Genomic DNA, 20909 nt, shown 5'->3' with positions numbered 1-20909 from the left:
TGAGGTCCCCTGGTCTAGAGTAATGTATTTAAGCCATTCATACCAGTCAGCCTTTTCTTGAGAGCCTTTGGAAGGTTCTGATTCTCTGGGGCTGTATTTATACTGTTTCAGTCTCATTAAGAGTGTTGATTTTACCATCAGGAGGGATATCTTCCTCCCCACTTTCAGATAACATGAGCAGTGCAATAATGTACAGTTGCAGCTGTTCAGGTTATTAGTTTCTTTCCATGACCAAATATGGGCTTCCTTTCCTTTCAGTCTATTTTGCCTAAAGTATAAACAATAATTTCTGAGCTCCATTATCACTCCATATACTCAATTTTCATACCATTCTCATCTTCAGTACAATACGCATTAAATGAGACTATTTAGAAATCTGCAATACAATATATAACTATATAAATCATAAAACACAATTATTGCTCACATTGTAACATGTAACCATCTGGTCAGTAGGAAACATAGCCTTCAGCAAGGTTATAGAAAGCAAGAAGCTTACTGCACTTATAGCCCTGAGGTCTTTGAGTAGACCTTCTCAAGGTTTGAGGATAGCAGGACTTTTCTACTCTTGAGATATGAGCAGCTGACAGCTGGCAGCTGAATCAGGAAGGGTAATTTCAGATACACCTTTCTGGCAGATAGTGAAGAATGACTCTGTTCTTCTCCCTTCAAGTACAAGACCAGGGTAAGTTAGTTAGCTCTTGAAAGAATTCAGACTTTGAGAGAATTCAGTCAGCCTGTTCTAAGGACATTTGCATTTTGCAAGCTGTTGCCAGGCTTTTCATTACACAAACCTCTGCAGTTTGTGGTTCCATTTGTATGTTGTGTTCAAGCTCTACATGGAATTAATTCTGCACATGTACACAAAATACCATAATTATGTCAGAGACCGTGACACTTTGGTTATATAATAGCCATTCCCCCCCCCCCCCGCATTTCAAAGAAGATTGTTATGGAACATGGGAGTTGACTGCCTGGGGAAGCACGAAGCCCCTTCAGGCACACAGAGACATTTGGACTGAAGCCTGTAAATACGTTTAAGGTCTTCTGCATATTTAAACTTCAGAGTTTCTAAATTTGAACCAAACTTCTTCTGTCATCCCTCCCTCTCACCTCCAATCTGTTATCAAGGACTGTGAAAGCTCCAGGAAACAAATTAAAACAAACCACTCAGCATCCTCCTTAGCATTTCATGCATTTTGTTATCCAACTATGGAAGAACATATGCCTCATTACCAAAAAAACCCAAACAAACAACCTGTATGAAGAACATTTCCAACGTAGATATCAAAATATTAGCCAAGTTCCTTTGGAACATTTCTCTATTTAGAACAAATTTAGTTTCTAGATGCCTTTTGGATAATAGGGTCAGGAGACAGTCTGGTGTTAAGAATAGAATGAAATAAAATAAAAAGACTGTCAAAGTAACCATGAAATATCTCTTTACATGGGTTCTCAACACCACCCCGGGGGGTGGATTTTAGGGTTCCGGGGGGGGGGGGAATTGGGACCACTATTCAGCAAAGTGTGATGTCCTGTAGATTATGTACAATCTGTAAAAAAAAATCTTTTTTAGTTAGACTATCTTGGGAAGGGGAGAATTATATTCTGAATGGTGAAAGGGGGGAATGGAGCAAAAAAGTACTACATAGTACTAATCTAGGGGTCTCCAGCATGGAGCCTGTAGATGCCATGGCACCCGCTGACACATTTTCTGGTGCCCACCAAGTGTTTTTAGGAAGTGGGTGGGGCCAGAAAGACTTTTGCCCAGCTAGAGAAGTCAATGGCATGCTGGAGACCCCTAGATTAGTACTATGTGGTCTATATGGGGCTGTCCTTGAGAAGTGTTCAGAAACCTCAATTGGTGCAGAATGCTGCTGCTGGGAGGTTGATTGGAATGGGTTGCAGGGACCATATCATTCCAGTCTTGGTCCATCTATACTGGCTCCTTATTTGTTTCTGGGCACAATGTAAGGTGTTGGCGTTGATCTTTGAAGACCTATATAGTTTGGGACCAACATGTCCGAAGAACTGCCTACTCCCTTATGAACCTACCTGTCCACTACCATCATTTCTGGAAAGCCCCACTTCAGGTGCCCCTGCCTTCTGAGATTAGGCAGGCAGCAAAACAGGAGAGGTGGCAACCCAGGCACCCAACTCTGGAACTCTATCTCCCGGGAGAGTCGTCTGTCTCCTTCTGTTGCCATGTTCTGCTAGCATTTGGCTTCCCTCAGTGATTTTTCCTTCCTGGCCAGTGTTTTAATTGTTGTTTTAATTGTTTTAATCCTGCTCTTTCTTTCTTTCTTTCTTTCTTTCTTTCTTTCTTTCTTTCTTTCTTTCTTTCTTTCTTTCTTTCTTTCTTTCCCCCTGTTCTTAGACCGAGGTCTTGAACAATAAAACCATAAAACTTAAATATCGTTTTGAAGTATGTGTCAATCTATCCCTAAGGAAGGTGGTTCTCCGTACTCCAAAAATAGGTGGATTATCACACCCTGGAATGCCTTGAATTATGTGCCAATGTTTTTTAACGTTTTTTGTATATGATATGATAAATGGGTGTATTGCAACGTAGCCACCAATGAATCAGATTTAGGTTTGACCTGCTGGGTAAGCAAAGTATCCCTGTCAGGAAGGAGAGCCCTTTGTTTAGTTGTCTGAATAACTGGCTACTATACTGGATAGCCTCTCTGTTTTAAATCAGGTTCTCTGCCGCTGAATCAAAATCTTGCTGGGTGGTAGAATTGTGTTTTAATCTTTAAAATTGCCTATAAGGTTTATTCCATCTTTTTTAAAGGTTTTTTTAAATGAAAATGATTTATTCAGCACAATGCACAACAAATAAAGTAACATTAAAAGCAATGAAGAACAGATACAAAAACACAGAACATGGGCTGTGGAAAATGTGCAAACTTCTAATTAGCTCTGTTAAGAGGAATTCTCTTAATTCCTTAATAACAATAACAACTCACAACATATTACAAGATAAATGTAAGATTAATTTTAAACCGATTGTCCAGTTTAGATTAACAAGATGGCATCCTAACTCCATAACTGCTTCTTAGAAATTACAAGAATATCCTTGATGGTGAGGATGGTCTAAGGTGATACTCAGGAGACCAACATGGACCCAGAATGTCCCAGTTCCTCCAAGGAATAGGGACAGGAAGAGAGAACAAGGAAAAGGGGGAAAAGACCAAAAAGGGAAGGAAAAGGAAGGGAAGATTAAAGAGGGAAGGGAAGCGAAGGGAGGTCAGCTGAAAGAATGGTAGAAAGAATGGTAGAAAAAATTAGCCACTCCAATCTGAGCCAAGATTCCAACCATCATGCACATACTTTTGGTACCTAACACTTGAAGCACAAGGAACAGGAAATATAGCTTTTGGGTTACATTTGCTCAACAATTTCCAGATGCTGAGACTTCCGGTTGGGCAAGATGGTGGGATGACCGCACCTTTCAGGAGCAGGAGTGGAATGCTTGTTTTGTGGCTAAAAATTCACACTTTAGCCCTGGGTTAGAAGATTTCTTCACAATACCCAACTCTCAATAGAGGGGAGGAACGTTGCCACCCAACAAGGGCGCAAGGGCGTACCAGTAGGCAATTTTAGGCAATTCCTGTGTAATCCCAACCTCCCAGCCGATTACCCTCCCTCCTCCCTCCCCCTTCCCCCTCCATAACGCTACCCCTGTGCAACCTGAGAGAAATGATGATACTTTAATAAGAACCTTACTAACTACTGTCCTTTTAAATCCCCTGTGGAATACCGGAGGAACCACCCGCATGAGCGAAGTCTTAGGAAAGATTTGGAAGATTTGGGGAAGGAAGAAGAAGAGGAAGAACTAGAAGGAGAAGAAGAAGAAGCAGTAGAACAACAACAGCATCAACAACAATCATCTAGTGGGACGAAAAGTAACATGGAAAAGACTGGAAAAATTAGCTTTCCTTTCCTTCCTTTTAGGAAAGGAAAGCTTTCCTTTTATCCCTTAGAAGCTCCTTGATCAATTGATCTTGAGCAGCATAGGAAAAATTAGCAACTCAACTTGCAGCATTGACATCCCAATTAGCGGGAAGAGGAGAAAGACTAAATGCAAAGGTAGACCAAGTTAGTAAAAAAATGGCCAGAGTGAATAAAGAATTGGAATTATTGACAAAAGAATGCATTTCAGTCAGAACAGATGTACAGAATGTGCAAACAGAAATGAAAAATGTTAAGCAAGAACTAACTACAGGCTTTCAGGATATAAAACAAAAACTAGAGGAAAACACTAAAGAAATCTTGTCAAATAGGGAAGATATTAAAAAACTCAAAGAAAGACAAACAAGAGGGGAGAGGTCACAATTAGAACAAAGATCTTGGAAAGAGGAAACAGAGATTAGGTTAGCGTCAACTGAAATGCAATCAAAAGAATGTAACCTCCGTTTCCAAGGGATCACAGAGGACATAGAGCCAGAGAATTTAGAGGAAACCATGATTCGAACTCTTGCAGAATACTTGGAAATTCAAGAGGAAATCTTGGAAATAAGAGAAATATATTGAGTAAACTCCGCAAACGCAACAAATAAAAAGCTGTCTAGAGAAATCTTGATAAAATTCTCTGATAAAAGAACAAAAGAAGAAATATTGTCTAAACACAGAAAGGAACCTTTATAAAGGTAAAGAAATCGCAATTTATCCAGACATCTCAATAGCAGTTAGAAAAAAAAGACATGAATTCAACTCACTATGAAAACTATTACGGGAAATGGAAATATCGTATAGGTGGATTGGTCCGTACTCTTTAAGTGTCCAGTTGTCAAAAGGAAGGAGACTAATTAGGAACGTAGAGGAAGCTTACGAGCTGAAGAAGAATTAAGAGCAGAAAGACGGCAGAGAGAAAAAAAGTCTGGCAAACCAAGTCCACCACGAAGAAATGACAAAAACCATTCATCGGAACAAGAAAAAGGTCTGGCCTCAATACAGCACGAAAGAGAAAAAAAAACTTTTCATGCACTTTCAAAATACAAAGCAAATGTAATATGTTTACAGGAAACACACATTGAAAAGAAATATAATTATTTACTCAATGATAAAAGACTTGGCAAATTAGCCAATATACATCCTCAGCAAGGGAAAAGAAAAGAGATGTAGCAATATATATCAGAGATTCCACTATTAAGGTTTTGGAAAATAATAAAAAGACAAGGATGGTAGACAACTAATACTCAAGCTACAACTACCAACGGGGAAAGTAAAAATACTTGCATCAATATATGCGCCTCTAACTTCAAAAGAATATTTTTTTTCTGAGCTCTTTGCAACACTAGAAGATCTACAAGAATATGAACTTATAGTTATGGGAGATATGAATGGGGTTCTTGATGGTGGATTAGATCGTTCCAAAAATAAAAAAAGTGGTACACTACCAAAATGTGTAAAACAACACATGCAACATCTCAATCTTGGATACTTGGAGGTCTAAGAACCCGGGAGTTAAAGTCTATACATTTTACTCAGACAGACATCAAACCTACTCTAGGATTGACACTTGTTGGACTTCGTTATCTCTTAAAAGAAATCTGGAACAGGTGGAAATATTACCAAAAACTCTATCAGACCACAATCCAATAGTAGTAAAATGGCGTTAGAAACATACTGGAACATATAGATGGAGACTGAATGACACAGTCCTCCTTAAAAAGACTGATCTCGACAAATGCCATCTAGAACTTAAAGACTTCTTCCAGAGAAATGAAACTCCAGGAATGAGTCACGCAACAATTTGGGATTGCTCTAAGGCATACATAACTCTCAAAATAAAAAGGAGAGAGAAAAACAACTGGTAAATTGGCAAACAAAGATTAGACAATTGGATAACATAGATAGAAAATTGACTGTGCAACCTTACAGGAAGGACACTGACAAGGGAGCTCTTCTTCATTTTAATTATTTTCATCCTGGACATTTAAAAATCAACTTACCTTATGGTCAATTTTTGAGGATTAAAAGGAATGCCACTCAACATGGACATTATGTGCAAGCTGCCAATGCACTTTCCAGCACCTTAGAAAGTAGAGGCTATCCTCAAACAGGTATTAGTAAAACCAGAATGCTGGCTGATAAAGTGGATCATGCCCAATTTCTTACCAACAACAGTCAGTGTCCTTCCCATGAAAGCATCACGTCTTCGTTACAGTTTACTAGCTATACTCAAGACATCTAAAATCTTATTTTTAAACACTGGCATCTGGTACAAGAACTGCCAGGCTGTGGGTCACTACCTAGGTTTGGATATCGTTAAGACTAGGGCTTTGAGGGATTATTTGATCCACATGGATACTTTACCCAAAGGAACATCCAACCTTCCTTGTGGTCATTTCCAATGTGGAGAATGTAATATGTGTGCTCTAGCTCTACTCGTTAAAGAATTTAGAAGTGCCAATTCTAGTTTTGTTTTCAAGCTAAGACAGTTCTCGAACTGTAACAGTCGTAATGTTATTTACATTTTGAGGTGTCCTTGTGGTCTTCTGTATGTGGGCAAAACCACAAGACCCAATGCACTTTCCAGCACCTTAGAAAGTAGAGGCTATCCTCAAACAGGTATTAATAAAACCAGAATGCTGGCTGATAAAGTGGATCATGCCCAATTTCTTACCAACAACAGTCAGTGTCCTTCCCATGAAAGCATCACGTCTTCGTTACAGTTTACTAGCTATACTCAAGACATACAAAATCTTATTTTTAAACACTGGCATCTGGTACAAGAACTGCCAGGCTGTGGTTCACTACCTAGGTTTGGATATTGTTAAGACTAGGGCTTTGAGGGATTATTTGATCCACATGGATACTTTACCCAAATGAACATCCAACCTTCCTTGTGGTCATTTCCAATGTGGAGAATGTAATATGTGTGCTCTAGCTCTACCCGTTAAAGAATTTAGAAGTGCCAATTCTAGTTTTGTTTTCAAGCTAAGACAGTTCTCAAACTGTAACAGTCGTAATGTTATTTACATTTTGAGGTGTCCTTGTGGTCTTCTGTATGTGGGCAAGACCACGAGACCCATCAAATTAAGAGTGGGGGAACACAGGTCCCGCATTCGCAATAATGTCCTTGAAGCCCCATTGGTGTCCCATTATAAATCCATGAAACACAGAGATTCAATTCTTCGTTGTCTGGCAATTCCAGCCTAAACAGTACAGCAAACAAAACATAGATAGAATTCTGTTGCAGCGGGAATCTTGCTTCATATTTCTCTTTAATACTCTGTCACCATATGGCTTAAACTCCACCTCGGATCTTACTTGTTTCTTATAACAGTGATAAGAGATGTTATGCTGTTGCAAGGGCTGTTGTTTTGCTTCTCCATGTAATAGGCACGTATTGTGTATAATGTTCATTGTTCAAATGCATGCTGCATAATTTTCCAAATAGTATTACATATTGTGCGCAATCCCTATGCTTATCTTGATAATGGATGCTGTATTCCTTTAATATTTGTGGAAGTGACCACACCTGTTGTTAAAGTGCTTGGTTAAATGCTAGCCTCATTGTTATGGGGCAAGATCAGCTAATAGCTATCCAATTGAATTGCAAGTTATGTACTTTGGTATCATGGTATGTATAATGATTGCTCCTTGTTTTTGATATTTTGTATATTTTATGTTTAATTATTTTGTACATTTCATGTATATAATTTTGTATGGTTAATGACATTTGATTTAATGCTAGTCCCGTTTGTCTTGCCAGAGGTAGACATACATCTCACGCCCTCTAAGAAAATTTCCTGATGGATAAAGCTAATGCAAAATGAGATTTTATACCGGATTCTCATATCGGGATAAGCAGGTTTCTACCTGCTTGTGAATCAGCATAAGCAGATTTTGCCTTGCCTGGAAACTGTTGGGTTAGTAGGTTCACTCCTGCTTGTGAGCCATTAGCATCATCAGGCTTTCCACTCGCCTGCATCTTTCCCAACTACACTTCAGGCTTTACAGTCCCTCTGGAATGTTTTCCGGGTCTTTGGTATACCCGCTTTGCTAGTTGCTGGGAGCATATGTCTTCGCCGGGACAACTGCTCGCTGGGACGACCGCTCTCTCCGGCTTGGATTTTCCTCATGGAAGCAAGGCCTTCTAGTGGCTATATTATTCATTTGGGGATTTTATTTATTTTAAGTACATGTTATAATATTTGTATTTGATTACACTGTGATTATTTTGAATACAAATTGTTCATGCATGCCATCAGTGTTTGCTTTTTTGCTTAAACACCTGGAGGTTAGCAACCCTACCCACCTGGTTGTGGACAAATCAAAAACACAAAGACAATCAACTCTCACCTGGTATAGGATGGATAATGATACATACAAGAATTACAGAACATGGTTTCCACATAAGGTCCTTAAATAGGGAAGCTCAACTTGTTGACCAGTTTATCAGAAAGAAACATTCAGATTTGGATTTAAGATTTTTTGTGTTATGGCAATTGAAGCCTCGCAAATATTGCAATCTGATTATTGAAAGAATACTCTTACAAAAGGAGACATTTTAAATTCATTTATTGAATACGGTAACCCTACATGGACTAAATGCAGACCAGGACCTGTCATATTTTCTTTGATTCCAATTGGAGTAGGTTGTAGGAGTTCCCTTTAAGTGAGGTTTAATCTTTCTCTGTCACACCTGCAGTTCTTCAAGTGAGAGCGTTATAGTCGGTGTAGATTCTTTGTTGAGATTACACAATAGTATCCGGTTCTGGAACATTGTAAAGGACCCCTCATTAGAGTATATGCTGTATGTAAGCTGTGAACCATTTGAAAATATTTGGGTAAGTTTGTTTTTTATATGTGGATAGTGTGTATTTTGTGAAGGGTTGCATTGTGAGACATATCGTGTTTTTGTATCGAGGGCAGCACATATACATTAGGGGATCATCAGAACTGAAGAAGTTACCCGACGAAACGGAGGATTGCTTCTAGAAGACCGTCTTCGTCTGTGCTGAGTTTTTTGACCTACGCTGTGTTTTTGTAGACATGCTCACAATTTAAGGACTCGATACAATATATTGTTGGTTAGGATTTTCATGCAGTTCCTTGCATTCATTACATTATCACTTTTTGTACTTACCTGTGATTTTGTAATATGATACTATATGTTTATATGGCTAGGGAAACGTATTAGGGATTGGTTCTTGTAGGTTATCCAGGCTGTGTGACCGTGGTCTTGGTATTTTCTTTCCTGACATTTTGCCAGCAGCTGTGGCAGGCATCTTCAGAGGAGTAACACTGAAGGTCAGTGTATTAGGGATTATTACATACATTATTGTTGAGTTTAAGGCGGTGGTCTGCCTATGTTATTTTTTTCTAGTTGTCATTACATTTTTACATAGTGGTGCAATTTTTTGATATTACTTTAAAGAACTTTAGCCAGTTGCTCAGAATGTTAATATATGATGATTAAAAACTGAAGAAACATCCAGGTAGGGGTAAATAGGGGTAAACACCCATTATTCCTCACTACCCCTGAAATTATTCCTCCCAGGTTACACAGTGTAAAGAAGGCATAGGCAAGGGTGCTGATCTATAAATCGAAACACCACTGAGTCCAACAGATTAGAAAACATAATGGACACAAATTCTTTACAGGAGCTGTGATAAAATGACTGTACCTCAGAACAGTCCACCATGGAGTCAAAAGCAAAGACACTCCTTCAGTGTCAAGGATCTAGTAAGTGTTTCTGAACTGCTTGGGATAAGTGACCACAATGCTATTCAATCCACTATGCATGTAATAAGTAAGTTGTCCAGAAAGTCCAGGCCAATCACATTTCATGTCCGAAGAGGAAACATCTAGAAATGAAGGCATTAGTTAAAAGGACACTAAAGAAGGCCAAATCTTCAGGGTACTTGGATGTATTTAAAACCATTATAATAGGATCTCATATAAAATGTATACTACAGATTAGGTAGTATGGTACCAACAAGCCCAAAATGTTGCCACATGATCAATGAGCAGAGTCAAAGTAGCAATAAAAGATAAAAAGGCCTCGTTTAAAAATGTAAGTCTAGCCCAAATGAGGAAAATAAAAATGAACATAAATTCTAGCTAAACAAATGTAAGCTTGCAATAAGGCAAACAAAAAAGAATATGGGAAGCATATTGTAGAGGCATTAGGGCAAACAATATAAATGTCTTCAAATGCATTAGGAACAGAAAGCAGCCAGGGAGGCAGCTGGATCTTTAGATGACAAATGTATAGAAGGATTACTGAAGGGGATAGAGAGAATGCAGAGGAGCTGAAGAAATTCTTTGTGTTGTTTTTTACCATGGAAGATGTTTGCATGGGTAGGCCTGAGCAGGTTTTTGCAAGGAGGGTATCTGAGGAATGCTTTGCATTGTTTTGGGGACAAGGTTTGGCAATTACACCTGAATGTACCCATACTCCAAAATGAAGATGCCAGGCAAAATGCTTGGGCTACACTAGGGCTTATTAATTACAGTCAGGGGTGTCCAATCTTTTGGCTTCCTTGGGCCACATTGGAAGAAGAAGAATTGTCTTGGGCAGCACATATAATACACTAATACTAACTTGGACCACACATAAAATACACTAATACTAACAATATGCTGATTCATAATGTTTTAAATAAGTTTACGATTTTGTGTTGGGCCACCTTCATAGCCATCCTGGGCCGCATGAGGCCCGGGGGCCGCAATTTGGACAAGCCTGCCTTAGAGGCTTCCCCTCTGGGTTTGCCAGCATTTGGGACAACTCACTCTGGATCCAAGCTTGACTTGATCACAGGTTATGCCTTTGCTTTTCCTTGCCTTGCACAAAACTTGTGGAGAGAGATGTTGCACATCAACCCCATCCAGCCCACACTGTACTGTGTTGAAAAGCTGATGCGCAACACTGAGGCATTAAACTTTACCTCTGTGACAATGCAGGTATTAGTGGTAGGTTTCAGTGCTTCATCCCATCCTTGCTTGCCAATCTAATTAAACAACAAGCACCTAACCTGCACAAATCCTGCCAACCCCACTTAGGGCGTCACCAACCCCTCTGGATCAGGTCAATTTGTATAAACCCAATCTCACAACAACAGATGTGAAGCAGGAAAAATAAGGTCCTGTATCCCAGCCAATCAGATGTGTGTGTGTGTAAAGTGCCTTCAAGTCACAGCCAACTTATGGCAATCCATTTTGGGGTTTTTTGGGGTGTTTTCATGGCAAGAGACTAACAGAGGTGGTTTGCCAGTGCCTTCCTCTGCACAGCAACCATGGGATTCCTTGGTGGTCTCCCATCCAAATACTAACCAGGGCTGACCCTGCTTAGCTTCTGAGATCTGACGAGATCAGACTAGCCTGGGCCATCCAGGTCAGGGCAGCCAGTACCTACCTAGCCAATCAGATAGGTACCCCTGAAGCGACTTGTTAATCCCACACTGTTGTCACAGGGAGGGAAGGGTGGGAAACTTTGCAACAAAAAGCACTCCTAACAACGAGGGGAGATCTTTAGGTAGACTTCTGATCTCAGCCCTCTTATAGGCTGAGATCTTATACCACTCTTACACCACTACTGGAGGATAGCAACCCACAAACTTCGAGATGTGTTGCCAAATGTTGTGTTGCTATATATAAGACCCGAAAGGATGCAGTTTATAAATAGATAAAATCTGATTGATAAACATTTTAGAAGCTAGCCTATTTGCCTCTTTAGATATGGGATTATTGATAAATTTTACTTTGTGGATTCTCTGACTGATTGATACTGTTTTTATTGTAAATTTATGTTACTCCTGATTAGATCTGTTCTTTTTTTTGGTCAAATGACTGTAAAATAAATGATTGATATAGGCTGTACTAGGGTTGACAACTCCAGGTGGTGGCTGGAGATCTCCTAGGATTACAACTGATCTCCAGCCGATCACTTTCCCTGGAGAAAAAGGCTGCTTTGGAAGGTGGACTCGATGACATTATACCCCATTTAAGTCCCCTTCCCCAAACTCCACCCTCCTCAAGCTCCACCCCCAAAATATCCAGGTATTTCCCAACCTGGAGCTGGCAACCATAGGCTCCCCTGCGCTACACTTTCCCCACGCTCCACTTTCCCCAAAGCTTGGTACCTTCAGTTCTCTGAGGGGGATGGATGCAAAACCACCCTTGGCACTATTTGGACCAAAATGCATGTCTCTAATTTTTTTAAGAGAGACTCTGAAGTACTAAATCAAATGTAGGTGCCAGAAGATAAAGTACTAGGCCTAAATGATAAAAGTTAAGAAGTCAATGGAAACTGACAGCATGCAACTGAGAGTTTTTGATGAACAAAGATGTGGGCAGCTAACTGGCTATGTTCAAAGGCTTGGGGGATTATTTGGATCTTGATTAACTGCTCTGATCAAGGGACTGTAGCTCTTTAGGAATGGCTGAAATAAAAAAAAAATACTGGGGCACAGTTTCGAGGTTTTGATTATTTGATTCAAGCCATTCTCCAGCATAGTTTACATGGCAACATAACCCACTGACAGTATCTTCTGGAATTTTCCCTGGGTCAGCCTGTGTCCATATCTTATATATTCTTCTGCAGTCAGCCATCCCCCAAATCAGCAGGATTGTTTTACATGTTGCTAAATAGCTAAAGGAAGAAAAAAAAAGATAATTTTCAATTTTAGCAACAGTATATGTTGTGTTTTTATACAATACACGTAGGTGTTGCGTAAACATTTTATCACTTTCCATTTCCCTTCTATTCTGACACATCATCCCATGAACAAAGAAATGAGAGCCTAATTAATTATGTGAGCACAATGCCAAAACTGCACTTAAGCTCTTAAGATTCAATTGAAGCAATACAACATTTGAAATGGAGAACAGATAGTGAGAATTAATTTTGGGGAAAATATTGCCAAGTTAATAAAAATTTGTCTTTATAAAATTAATTGCAATTAATTTCAAAAGTTCCCTTAGGAAGCAAAATGTATATGCTAATTTGTCAGATTTTCATATTAGTCTAATTTTAATTTAGTATGAGTGAAACGTATTTTAATAAGGATTCAGGTTCGGCATCTCTTTAAAAACTAGCAAAGTTTGATGCATGTCTATTAAATACTATGCTAGAAAAGAAACATCAGCCTTCATGAACCAACTGAAGGTTCCCCAATTTCAATTTTTTTAGAATTCAGGTTGGTTTTTCATATATAAAGTCTGCTTTCCACCTTCTTTTCTTGTTCTCATTATTGTAGCACATTAATGTAGAAATGACTGAACTGTGAAACATTATGGAAATGCCGTCAGCCTTTAGAACATGTCCTTTATGCTGAAGTTAGTCGCTATAATATTTTTTGTTACGATCCGGTGATATTAGCCATCTGTTAGATATTTTCTTGGGTCAGAGCTTCACATTTGTTTTCATAACAGCTCTAAAGAAATGAATGGGATGTGTGATGGTCACCTGTATGGGTGGATAAGAAAAGATATTTATCATAAAGGAAGCACCAATATTGAAACCACGACAGCCATTTTCAGATGGTAAAAATGATGCTTATTCACCATCATCTGTGAGATCTACTCTTTATTTATTAGACTCTTTTGGAAGCTCTAGTTCTGATGATGAACAAGCAATAAACCATCTTACATGTCCATAAAGGAGTTTTATAGACATATAGCAATAGTGGGTAGCAATTAACTGCTGTGCCAACCTCCTTTAGAAATGTTGCCAGTAGGGGATGTCAAATGCAGCAGCTAACGGGATCAGGCACATTTATTTTTTAATCTCTTTGTGGTCATTTTAGGACCTAGTGCAGCTCCAGTGGTGCTGATGTACCATCACTTCCCCTTCTTCCTCTTAAGCAGCAAATCTATGTTAGTCCTTATTTTATGTGGCCTCCAGTTGGTCCTGTAGTTGGGAGAATGGCTGCATGTCTGTAAGATGGTTGTTTTTCCTGTAAGAAAAAAGGAGCATACAAACATATCTTATCAGAATAGCCAAGCCATTTGGGAAGAACACTAACTACAAAGCATAAAGTTCAACAGTTTCCTCTCCAGATTCATGCTCACAGAAAACACATTCTGCCAATTTGCATCTAATTTGCTGATAGCTGTGATGTCATGAATCCACCTTTGACCCCATCTCCATATTTCCCCCTCCCTTGGAATGAAGACACCAGATCCAGTGGGTCTAATAACAGCTCATCTGCATCTTAATTAAGATCCCTAGATCCATAAGTGCAGTTACTCTATCTACTGGGCTTCCCAAGGGAGCTAGCAGTAGTGGGTAATCCCACCCCAGCTCAAAGCTTGTGCTGGCCAACCTGCTGCCCCTTGCTTTCCCTAGTTTGCACAAAAGGCATGCAGAGGAGCTAAGTGATCCTTGTTCTCCCTCCCATGCTGAACAGAATTTTTCATTCAATGATGCCCAGCCCCTAGGGGTCCCTTTCCCAACACCCTGAACTTGTCAAACAAAAGAGGCTGGTTTGAAAAGCCACTGCCAATACCATGTCATTCAGGGACATAGTTAAAGACAAGAGTTCACATTGTTCCTGCCTATAGGGTTGCCAACCTCCAGGTACTGAACAACTGTAAAGCTTGAGCCATTTTTACTGGAAAGGGCTCATGTTGTCAAGACTGACATGTATCACAGAATCTGCCAGCGGGCATTTTGCATGTGGCCATTGCAAGGTCTGTGCACAGTGTTTGCCAGTAAAGGATTTATCAGCAACATCCACAGGTTTCCGGTTTCAGCTCACACACTTTTCTAATTGTTCCAGTAAACAGATGGTTTACACCATAATTTGCTCTAGCAAGCTTGTGTATATTAGCTCCACCATGCGGGCGATTAAGTTGAGAATTGGGGAACACAAGTCCAGCATTAGACCAAGGACTAAAGAGGCCTTCCCTTATGGATCATTTCATTGAAAACGACCATAGGGACATCAATATTAGGTTCTTTGTAATATGGGTTTACAAAGCACATCTTTGAATGAACAGAATATACAAAAATTTTTGTGGCAGCAAGAAATGAAATTTATATTTATGTTTAAGACCTTGGCACCTTCAGGCTTGAACATTGAATTTGATTTGGCATGCTTCTTATAGGGTGTGTTCCTTTAAGATCTCAGATCACAGGTAATTACACCACCTGGATTTAGGTGGGGTTTTCTGGTTTAGTGCTCTTACCTGGGTGCATAATCATTGCATCCATCTTGGAGAATGAAGTTTGAACCCTCGGAGGTCTCGATTAGGGCTGTTGAATTAAAAAAAATTCAGTATAGTTCGGATTTGACTGAATTCAGCCTGTTTAGATTCGGGATATGCCGAAGTCCGAACTCCCCCACTTCGGGTCCGTGCAATTCGGCGGGAATTCAAAGTTCGGGAAAAAAATTCGGCCGAATAAAGCCATTAAAAACACAACCATGCCTTTCCACGGCTCTGGGGGGGGCATTTTTGGGGGTAGAGGTCCCAAACTTTCAGCGGAGCTTCAAAGGACGTTTCTTGAAAGACCCCCCCAAGTTTTGTAAAGATTGGGTCAGGGGTGGCTGAGATATGGGCCCCGAAAGGGGTCCCCCCACCCTTAATGTGCATGTCTGAGCAGAGCTTGCCGCCCACGCACAAAGCTCCCAGCCCCGACAAACAGCTGATAAGTTTGCAAAGCATTGCAACACGACTGCAAAACACACACAGAGACTCTGCTTCCCCCCCCACACACACACAGGAGAAAAATTATAGATTAAAGCCCCCAAAGGGGTCTTACTGTGGCTGTCTTCTGTTCCATCAGGAGGGGCTGGGGAGGACTTGTAATCCAAGACGATTCCAAGTAGGCACGGAACATTTTGCTCTGGAGATGCACACAGGATCAGCTGATCCATTCATCCCAATAGGGAAAAGGGGAAAGGGGAAAGCCCATATCTCGGGACCCCCTGACCCAATATTTACAAAACTTGGGTAGTCTCTTAAGAAGGCTTGTCTGAAGCTCCGCTCAAAGTTTGGGATCTGCACCCCCAAAAATGCACCCCCTGCAGCCACTGAAAGAGAAAAGGGGGGAGCCAATATTTCTGCCCCCACTGAACCCATCGTTACAAAACCTGGGTGGTATCTTAAGAAGGATTGTCTGAAGCTATGCTGAAAGTTTGGGGGCTGTATCCCCAAAAAAGCGCCCCCTGCAACCATGTAAATGGAAAAGGGGGGAAGGGAAAAGGGGTGGAGCCCATATCTCGAGACCCCCTGACCCAATGTTTACAAAACTTGGGGGGTATCTTAAGAAGGCTCATCTGAAGCTTCACTGAAGGTTTGGGGTCTGTACCCCAAAAAATGCGCCCCCTGCAGCCATGGAAAGAAAAAAGGGGGGAGCCCATATCTCGGGACCCCCTGACCCAATGTTTACAAAACTCGGGTGGTCTCTTAAGAAGGCTTGTCTGAATCTCTGCTGAAAGTTTTGGGTCTGTACCCCAAAAAATACGCCCCCTGCAGCCACAGAAAGGAGCGAATGTGCACAAGCACCCACACACACACACAGGAGGATTTCCCTCTCTCTCTCTCTCTCTCCCCAGCCAGGCCGCACATCAGCTGATTCCTCCAGTACTCAATCCTGACTGATTGGCCAGAAGAAGACCCAGCTTGGCCACCGATTGGCCGGGGAAGGAGAATGCTGCTTACTGACGGTTATGCTGCTTACTGATGGCCCCGAATTGGCCGGATTTATTCGTGAACTCCCGAACTCGCTGAATTCGGCTCCCCGGTTGCCCGCCATTTTTGAGTTCGGTTCGTCCCGAACTAAAAACCACCGAATCAGGGGAAATTCGGCTGTTTTTCAGTTCGGGCCGAACCGAATCAACAGCCCTAGTCTCGAACCAAGGGTGATTTATCCAGGGGACAGTCTGTGAACTGCATAAGTGTTAATCAATGCAATTATTAGAACTAGTGTTTATATGGAGTGTTGTCATGTTTGTGTATACTTTTGGGGTTTTGTTGTTTCACCCACAGCTTACTTTAAATCATATGGACAGCTGAAGAAGACCATCAAAATGCTGGAATTATCTAGAATCCGCATCCTCTTTTGGATCAGGTCCGCTGAGTCAGACTGAGCTTGTGCTTCATTGAACTGTATCCGCGTGTCGGACTGGGGCCATTCTCACACAGCTGGACTTTACTGAGCCTTTTTACGCTGTCTGCAGCTTTGTGTTATATGCATTATTTATTGTACTTGTGCTCTTATTTATGTTTATGTTGATTTCATGTTTACTCCACCAGCACCTCTATGTATATATATATAGGACTATAGCATTTATTCACTAATATAGTGTATATTTTTTGAGAGAGCCTCCGTGCTGCTTTGTTTGTTTCTAACCTCCAGGTACTAGCTGGAGATCTCCTGTTATTACAGCTGATCTCCAGCCAATAGAGATCAGTTCACCTGGAGAAAATGGCTGCTCTGGCAATTGGACTCTATGGCATTGAAGTCCCTCCCCTCCCCTCCTCCTCAGACTCTGCCCCCCAAACCTCCCGCTGGTCGTGAAGAGGAACCTGGCAACTCTACCTGCCTAACATATCCTTGACCAGCTCTATTTAAAAACCACCCCAAAAAGAAACTGACAGTATGAAAAAGGGGAAAACTTTTTTTGGAGAAAGGCCCCAAAACATCCACATGGTCCTGAAGCAAGTACAGTCCCACGCTGTGTTCCCTAAGGGTAGAAGGGAGCTCTCAAAGTGTCTGCTCCTGAGAGGCAGATGATCACTGCTGAATGATCACTGCTGAATGAGCTCTCTACCTCTTCTCCCACCTGGTTTGGCAGCCAGATCTTCCAACTATGCTGCCTTCCCGGCTTCTACTTTTTCCTTTTCTGGAAATGAAGAGGTGGGCAAATGTGGTTCCTTCTCAATGCAGTATCATGAACCCAACATGCTTTTGCAACTCTTCATTTTGCCTTAAATTAAAGAAAATATTGTGTTTTAACGAACACATTTATTTACTTACTTTATTTATATCCTGCCTTTCTCCTTAATGGGGATCCAAAGCAAATTATACCGTTCTCCTCTCCTCTGTTTTCTCATCACAACAACCTTATGAGGTAGGTTAGCCTAAATGTTTGACTGACCCAAGGTCACCCAGCAAGCTTCCATGACAGAGTACATATTTGAACCTGGGTTTTCTAGATCCTAGGCCAACACTTTAACCATGACACCATGCTGGCTCCAGGCAGAATTTTTTTTAAATGCTCACTAATGCATGGGAAAAGGTGCCCCCCAAAAGCAAGGAAAAAAGCATTTGATAACTAATAATAAGATATCTGTCACATGTCTTCTGAAGACAAGAGGGGGAAAGGTGGCAAATATTGTTTAAAATTAGCTAAAGAAATGAAGAAACCGAACTCACTGAGCTGCCACTGTGAAGATACAGACAAGCAATCAAAACTCTTATCAACATGTAGATGTCAGAAATGGGATACAGTGCATACAATCCCCCCTGCCCTACTGACAACTAGACTGTCCTAGCGGCCTGCCCTTTGTATGGAGTGACCAAAAAGGAAAACTGGTTCAGAATATAAGAACAGGAAACTGACTGGCTGGCTTCTTGGAACACATAGCACTGATATTTCCACACCTTCATTGGCACCCAGTTGGTTTCTAGGTCCAATTAAAAATCTGTTTTTGACTTTACAATCCCTAAATGGACCTTGCATATCTTAAGGAGTGCATGTAATTATTATCATCTTCAGAGAACTACCCCAACAATCTAACTGTGGTGGGTGTCCATGGTAGTACATTTTTCTGCTGCAGCATGAAAAGGAACACATGAAGCTGCCCCAAGTAGAGGCTTCGTTTCCCCGCACTGTGACCATCTCTTGAAATCAGATTTTGATGACCGCAATAAAGGGCTGTTCACAGGATGTCATTTGCCACCAAAATAAATGTTTTCCATGCCTTATTTATTTATTGCATTTAAGCCCTTTCCCTCAGTTTGGAAGTTAATTTGCATGGAAATCATGCTATGCGCCCCAAATATGAACGGAGCCCCAGACTTTGAGGTGTCAGCCTGCTAATTGGCTCTTTCCGCCAGTCCTCGGCAATGCTGAACTTCTGAACTTGAAAACCGAAGGACAGCTCAGCTTGCAAATGCCTGGAGGATGAGGGTGATCACTTTGTAGGCCCATAAAAATTGGACCCGCTGTCCCAAAGTTCACCAAACTTGGGTGATCCTCTAAATAATGTCTCTTGCAGCCATGCTGCAAATTAGGGGACTCTACCTCCAAAAATGCCCCCACAGGAGCTTTGAAAAAAATCCCCATAGAGTATAATGGGCCCGAATTTTTTGGTAAACCTGGAAGTAAGCCGAGTACCGATATTTACTGTTATGGGTATTCAGCTTATTCCAGGTTTACTGAAAAAAATTGGGCCCAATAAATCTGAACCCAAAATTTACCGATTTTTTTTTTTTTTGCACAACCTATCTCCTGGGCTGTAGTAGCCTTTTTCCCTAGATGCCTGCCAATTTCATACAAAGAAACTCCCACTACCAATTTCACGCAAAGCAAAATCCATGCATATTCCCCCAATGACTCTACATGTTACCATTTTTACCTTCGACACAGACAAAATGGCTGCTCACCATACATCCCCTGGTTCTTGATCCTTTTTCTGAAGGTCATTTTATCCCCCTGCAGTTCATTCTGGAACACTTTAAAGGCAATTATGTTGGTGCTGCATGGTGATACATGATAATGTGTGACAATTAATGGGGATGGATTGAGCTGGTTCGGTGAGTATTTTGAAGCCTACAGTATCTTGAATATACTGTATAATAAAGTAGTGTTATAAAGCTACTATAGATAAGAGGCTTTGTTCCATGTTCCTTAATTTCATATTACACTGATACATTTTAAGCTCATTGCACTTAATGAAAGCAATATATCCCATTTTATTAATCAAAAGGCAGCAAAGATTGCTAAGTAGCTCCACACTGAAATGTTAAGGATGAGTTGGAAAGCACTAATGAGGACTTTTCGTGGGAGATTATGCAGTCTCCTGGCAAATTTTCCCCAATATGTGTTTTTTCCCCACTTCTATTTTTGCCCTTTATTTGTTTGTTCAGTTTGCTTTTATATCTTATTTTTATATTCACGTTCTTTGAAAACTAGGCAAAGATTAGGTTGCGATTTGCACCAGAATTATTGATTCTATATAATTGGTTGAATAAAGAAACACTTCTTGTAGACGTAAGGCATTGTGAAGCTCCAGACAATGACTCAATTGTCAAATTTTTGTGTTTCGGTGCACAGAGCACAGGGCTGCATTGCAGTCTCCACGCAACTCTCTCAACCACACACACACAATGCTCTTGGTATTTCTTTTTCCTTAAAAGTGAAAGGATAACTGAAAGAGATAGGCTAGCAGCCTACATAAACTGTGCAGAGTTTCTGGCTTAAACATGTAGCGGAATGTGATTCATATTGCAATCACAGATTTAAATGGGCCAAAGAGGTTGGGTTTTGTTTGCCTTAAGTCAGTGGAAAGTATAACATTGGGTTCTAACGTTGCTGTCTAGTGAGCTAGACAGCCCTCTATTAAAACATTTTGAAATTGTTTTGATATCTTTTAAAAAACACTCTAAAATTCTGAAAATAAATAAGAGGAGACTGTCTATTAGACACACAAGTCTTTGTCAGAAGTTTCTATGCTTTTAGAATCTATTTAAAATCGTTGCTAATCTAAACCAGGTCTGCAGGAATGTTCTTTTCATCTTGCTTGGTATGCATAGTATATAGATAATATATGCAACATACATTTGAAGAAACCCTGAACTGTCTTCTGCACTGAACTCTGCAATGACCTTCATCCTACTTAATGAGCCTCTTTAGTTTCATAAAGGAGCCTTTAAAAAAGGTGTCTTATGTTTCAGTGCCAGTTCTAGGTATTGCCACCACAAGTCAAGTGTACTTCTAAT

This window comes from Euleptes europaea, chromosome 12 (genome assembly GCF_029931775.1).
Source record: "Euleptes europaea isolate rEulEur1 chromosome 12, rEulEur1.hap1, whole genome shotgun sequence".
In the NCBI taxonomy this organism is placed as follows: Eukaryota; Metazoa; Chordata; class Lepidosauria; order Squamata; family Sphaerodactylidae; genus Euleptes; species Euleptes europaea.
This window is presented reverse-complemented; position numbering follows the sequence as displayed.